Genomic DNA, 6,424 nt, shown 5'->3' with positions numbered 1-6,424 from the left:
TCAGGGTCATTAAGTATTGTGTGGCTGAAGGGACAGTGGGTTCAGGGTCATTATGTATTGTGTGGCTGAAGGGACGGTGGGTTCAGGGTCATTAAGTATTGTGTGGCTGAAGGGACGGTGGGTTCAGGGTCATTAAGTATTGTGTGGATGAAGGGACGGTGGGTTCAGGGTCATTATGTATTGTGTGGATGAAGGGACGGTGGGTTCAGGGTCATTATGTATTGTGTGGATGAAGGGACGGTGGGTTCAGGGTCATTATGTATTGTGTGGCTGAAGGGACGGTGGGTTCAGGGTCATTATGTATTGTGTGGATGAAGGGACGGTGGGTTCAGGGTCATTATGTATTGTGTGGATGAAGGGACGGTGGGTTCAGGGTCATTAAGTATTGTGTGGCTGAAGGGACGGTGGGTTCAGGGTCATTATGTATTGTGTGGCTGAAGGGACGGTGGGTTCAGGGTCATTATGTATTGTGTGGCTGAAGGGACGGTGGGTTCAGGGTCATTATGTATTGTGTGGCTGAAGGGACGGTGGGTTCAGGGTCATTATGTATTGTGTGGCTGAAGGGACGGTGGGTTCAGGGTCATTAAGTATTGTGTGGGTGAAGGGACGGTGGGTTCAGGGTCATTAAGTATTGTGTGGATGAAGGGACGGTGGGTTCAGGGTCATTAAGTATTGTGTGGATGAAGGGACGGTGGGTTCAGGGTCATTATGTATTGTGTGGCTGAAGGGACGGTGGGTTCAGGGTCATTAAGTATTGTGTGGATGAAGGGACGGTGGGTTCAGGGTCATTAAGTATTGTGTGGATGAAGGGACGGTGGGTTCAGGGTCATTATGTATTGTGTGGCTGAAGGGACGGTGGGTTCAGGGTCATTAAGTATTGTGTGGCTGAAGGGACGGTGGGTTCAGGGTCATTATGTATTGTGTGGCTGAAGGGACGGTGGGTTCAGGGTCATTAAGTATTGTGTGGATGAAGGGACGGTGGGTTCAGGGTCATTAAGTATTGTGTGGATGAAGGGACGGTGGGTTCAGGGTCATTATGTATTGTGTGGCTGAAGGGACGGTGGGTTCAGGGTCATTAAGTATTGTGTGGATGAAGGGACGGTGGGTTCAGGGTCATTAAGTATTGTGTGGCTGAAGGGACAGTGGGTGGCGGGCGATTTGAATAAAGAGAAAACAATACCTTCAAAAATCTATAAATCTCTAATTATTGTGCAGTTTTTATCTATAGGCTACATTGAGGTTTTTCTTTAGTTATTTTAGGCTGTCGAGCATTAGTGCATAAACCTAAACTTCAGGGCTTAACTGTACATGAGCCAGATAGCCTACACACCAATCATCAAATAATGCTTTTGGGAACAGGAAGAAAAAGTTAACATCAAGCCAGGGAGGCAGAAGGGACATTGTCGAAGTTGAACTTAATAAGACAAAAGCTGCGGAAGGAGAGTTGAAAATAAAGAGAAGGGAGGGCCAGAAAAGTAATGTTTGGGAAAGATTTGGTGAAGTGGTAAAAGCAGTGTGATGTTATGTGATTTATGTGTGATGTTATGTGTGATGATTGTGAAGCGCTATACAAATTCCACAGTCACAAGACTGGACTTCAAATAGGCCCATGGCAAGTCAAGGGAACTGTAGCCTACTGCTCAGATGGGTTCAATGGAAAATGAAACCTGGACACTGACTGTAGGTCTATAACCTCTCACATAGCCTTAATATTAACTCCTGCAGAATTAAGTATTTCTTGCAGTAAAATGATACACCAAATGTAGGCACAATTTTGACTTGTGAACAGAAGTGGAGAAATATGATGTATTTATTTCTGCATCTTGAGATGCTGTTAGCATCATAAAATCTGATAGTATTTCAACCACAGAAAATATGCATCGAAGCCGAACTGAAATGTTTTCAGAAACACATTGGATCGTTTTCACAGATTTCAATGTCCTTTCACCTGGTCAAACGGATGTCATTTGGACATTTTACACAGAAAATCTTCCTGTTTCTTTAGCGTCATTGTATTTACTCCCCAGATCCTAAACGTCTTTGCTCCGCAAAAAAAGATAACAGAGAAAAGTTTACCGATGTCAACTATACTGAACAAAAATATAAACGCAACATTTAAAGGATTTGTCGTATGTTTTCATGAGCTGAAATAAAAGATCACAGGAATGTTTCATTACAAACAAAAACGTTATTCTCCAAAAAATGTTGCCTAATTTTTTTACATCCCTGTTAGTGAGCATTTCTCCATTGCCAAAATAATCCACCATCTAACAGGTGTGGCATATCAAGAAGCAGATTAAACAGCATGATCATTACACAGGTACACCTTGTGCTGGGGACAATAAAAGGCCACTCTAAAATGTGCAGTTTTGTCACACAACACAATGCCACAGATGTCTCAAGTTTTGAGGGAGCGTGCAATTGGCATGCTGACTGCAGGGATGTCCACCAGAGCTGTTGCCAGAGAATTTAATGTTAAATTCTCTACCATAAGCTGCCTCCAACATCATTTTAGAGAATTAGGCACGTCAGCCCAGGACCTCCACATCCGGGTTCATCACTGCGGGATCGTCTGAGACCAGCCACCCAGACAGCTGATGAAACTGAGGAGTATTTCTGTCTGTAATAAAGCCTTTTTGCGGGGAAAACATAATTCTGACTGGCTAGGCCTGGGCCCCAAGGCACAAGCCTGTGCCCCTCCCAGGCCTACCCATGGCTGCGCCCCAAGGCACAAGCCTATGCCTCTGCCAGGCCTACCCATGGCTGCGCCCCAAGGCACAAGCCTATGCCCCTGCCAGGCCTACCCATGGCTGCGCCCCAAGGCACAAGCCTATGCCCCTCCCAGGCCTACCCATGGCTGCGCCCCAAGGCACAAGCCTGTGCCCCTGCCAGGCCTACCCATGGCTGCGCCCCAAGGCACAAGCCTGTGCCCCTCCCAGGCCTACCCATGGCTGTGCCCCAAGGCACAAGCCTGTGCCCCTCCCAGGCCTACCCATGGCTGCGCCCCAAGGCACAAGCCTGTGCCCCTCCCAGGCCTACCCATGGCTGCGCCCCAAGGCACAAGCCTGTGCCCCTCCCAGGCCTACCCATGGCTGCGCCCCAAGGCACAAGCCTGTGCCCCTCCCAGGCCTACCCATGGCTGCGCCCCAAGGCACAAGCCTGTGCCCCTCCCAGGCCTACCCATGGCTGCGCCCCAAGGCACAAGCCTGTGCCCCTCCCAGGCCTACCCATGGCTGCGCCCCTGACAATTCATTAGGGCCTCAATTGACTGATTTCCTTACATGATCTGTAACTCAGTAAAATCGTTGAAATTGTTGCAAGGAGCGTTTATATTTTTGTTCAGGGTGGATTGAAGCATTCATTTTATCGATCTATTATATTATTTTGTTGAGCAAGGGTTTATAACATATAACGACAAAAGAGAAGCTGCACGTATCTAATTATAGAGAAGTTGACTGACTAATAAATAGCCAACCAAAATGTCAGAAATTATAAGCAGAAACATACTGTATATAAATCAGGCAAAAAACCATCCTGCACCCTCTGTCAAAAAAATCATTATTCCGTATTTGACTGTAGCCTACAGTGCATTTCTATATTTGCGGGTCAGGGTTGGGTGCGGGCCTCAGATTTTCAATTTATCACATCTAGTCGGGCAGTTGCGGAAGAATTATTAGCAATTGCGGGCAGATGCGGGTGATTAACAGCTGACCCGCGCACCACTAATGCACACATACATACAGTGCAGTTGGAAAGCATTCAGACCCCTTGACTTTTTCCACATTTTGTTACGTTACAGCCTTGTTTTAAAATGGAATAAATTCACATTTTTACTCATCAATCTACACACAATTCCCCATAATGTCAAAGTGAAAACAGGTTTTAAGATTTTTTTGCCAATTTATAAAAAAATTAAAACAGAAATACCTTATTTACATAAGTATTCAGACCCTTTGCTATGATACTCAAAATTGAGCTCAGGTGCATCCTGTTTCTATTGCTCATCCTTGAGATGTTTCTACAACTTGATTGGAGTCCACCTGTGGTAAATTCATTTGATTGGGCATGATTTGGAAAGGCACACATGTGTCTGTGTAAGGTCCCACAGTTAACAGTGCATGTCAGAGCAAAAACCAAGCGATGAGGTCGAAGGAATTGTTCGTAGATCTCAGAGACTGGATTGTGTCGAGAAACAGATCGGGGGAAGGGTACCAAAAAATGTCTGCAGCATTGAAGATCCCTAAGAACACAGTGGCCTCCATCATTCTAAAATGGAAGAAGTTTGGAACCACCAAGACTCTTCCTAGAGCTGGCCGCCCGGCCAAACTGAGCAATCAGGGGAAAAGTGCCTTGGTCAGGGGTGTGACAGATGTGGTCAGGGATGTCACTCTGACAGAGCTCCAGAGTTCCTCTGTGGAGATGGGAGAACCTTCCAGAAGGACAACCAAGATTGAACTCTTTGGCCTGAATACCAAGCATTGCTCCCCATCCAACCTGACAGAGTTTGAGAGGATCTGCAGAGAAGAATGGCAGAAACTCCCCAAATACAGGTGTGCCAAGATTGTAGAGCCATCCCCAAGAAAACTTAAGGCTGTAATCGCTCCAAAGGTGCTTCAACAAAGTGCGGAGTAAAGGGTCTGAATACTTATGCAAATGTAATATTTTTAATACATTTGCAAAAGTTTCTAAAAACCTGTTTTTGCTTTGTCATTATGGGGTATTGTGTGTAGATTGATGAAATTAGTATTGAAGATTTTATGAATAAGGCTGTAACGTAACAAAATGTGGAAAAAGTCAAGGGGTCTGAATACTTCCCGAACACGCAGGTGCACACTCAAACTAAACCAGTATCTCTACGCCATAGCAGACTGGCAGAATTGTTGTATTACACTAGGTTATCTTAATAGCAGTTACATTATGGACCCACAGGGCCTTCAGGATATTACTTGTCTAATCTAACTAATCTAATAGTGAGCTGGGCTGATTTCGCTGACTCACCCAGCACAGTGAGGGTGGAGGTGGCTGTGAGCTGAGGGCTGGTGCTCTGGACCACATAGACCCCTGAGTCGACCACTGTGATGGAGGTCAGGGTCAGAGTCCCCATGCTGACGTCCACCGAGGCACTGCCGTTGTGGCTCAGGAACACAGCCTGCTGGCCCACCGACCAGGTCAGGATCTGAACGTCGCCCACAGCCCAGCTGCTGCTCTGCAGCTGAGTGGCCGGAGACAGCGTCAAGGTCACCGTGTTGCCCCCACAGACCGGGTTCTCAGAGAGAAGCACATTCTCAGTGCTGGAGCTCAGCACACCTGGAGAAGAGTGGAAAGAAGGGTCTTTAGCATTCAGTGGTCAACAATCCTGGTCCTGGAACAGAACAGGATGTACCCACTTTTGTTCCTCTTCCAGCTAATCAGTTGCCGAATAAGACATACATTATTCGAATTCACAGATTTTTGTTATTTTGAAGTGATATCATGATGGTCAAATATGAACTTGAGGTCACTAGTCTTTAACATGCAATATTTATGGGACATTTGGTAGAGTCTACCTGGTAAATACAACTTTGTAATTTCTTAGGTAATGATATAATACAAATACAATAAACAGGTACTCAATCAAATAAAGTTTTCACAAACTATCTAGTCTAAAACTGTATCCACTTTAGTACAAGATGTAATTAATTAATTCACATTTTACTGTAAACGTCTCTATTTTACACTTTCATTTCTCCATCTTCTGGACTTGAAATTCACAGTAAATGAAACTGAAACTTACCTCCCTGAGTTACTTGTATTATTGAAAAATAAGACATGTTACCTTGTATCAAAGCCAGTAGAAGAACATGTGGGACCCTTCCTCTTGTCTCCCCCATTGTGTTTTGGTGGTCTATGAGTGCACCTACTCTTTTATATTGATATTTTGGGGTCCAGCCCCCTACACAAACTCCTCAGGAAACACGTTAATATCATATCTTTATATGCCAGTGTCCATCATATAGTACTCGTTCTTGTCAAACTATAAAAGAGGGCTCACATATTATCGTTTTTTATTTCTACAAATATTTTCCTTGGTGGCATGGTTTGAATGACAAATTAGGGGAATCTGATTGACAATGGTGACAGAGAGTGTGTGTCATCTCTGAGTCGCCTATCCCCCTTCATCCCTCCTGTCTGCCTCCTTCACACTTTGATACAGCATGTAGCTTTATTGTGGCAATGGCATTGTAGTAAAGAATCATTACAAATATTTTCACTGATCAATTAGACATAAAAAAAACATATAAATTGGATTATTTCTATAGTATTTAATTGTGTGTAGTTTAAGTCTATATTTTCTGACGACAGCTTTACTGGTTTGGAACAGGGCTAAAGTCTCACAAAAACACCATGACAACAAAATGTGTTAAATGTTTATAATGTAGTCAAC

Source organism: Salvelinus alpinus, chromosome 4, assembly GCF_045679555.1.
Source record: "Salvelinus alpinus chromosome 4, SLU_Salpinus.1, whole genome shotgun sequence".
NCBI classification, from domain to species: domain Eukaryota; kingdom Metazoa; phylum Chordata; class Actinopteri; order Salmoniformes; family Salmonidae; genus Salvelinus; species Salvelinus alpinus.
This window is presented reverse-complemented; position numbering follows the sequence as displayed.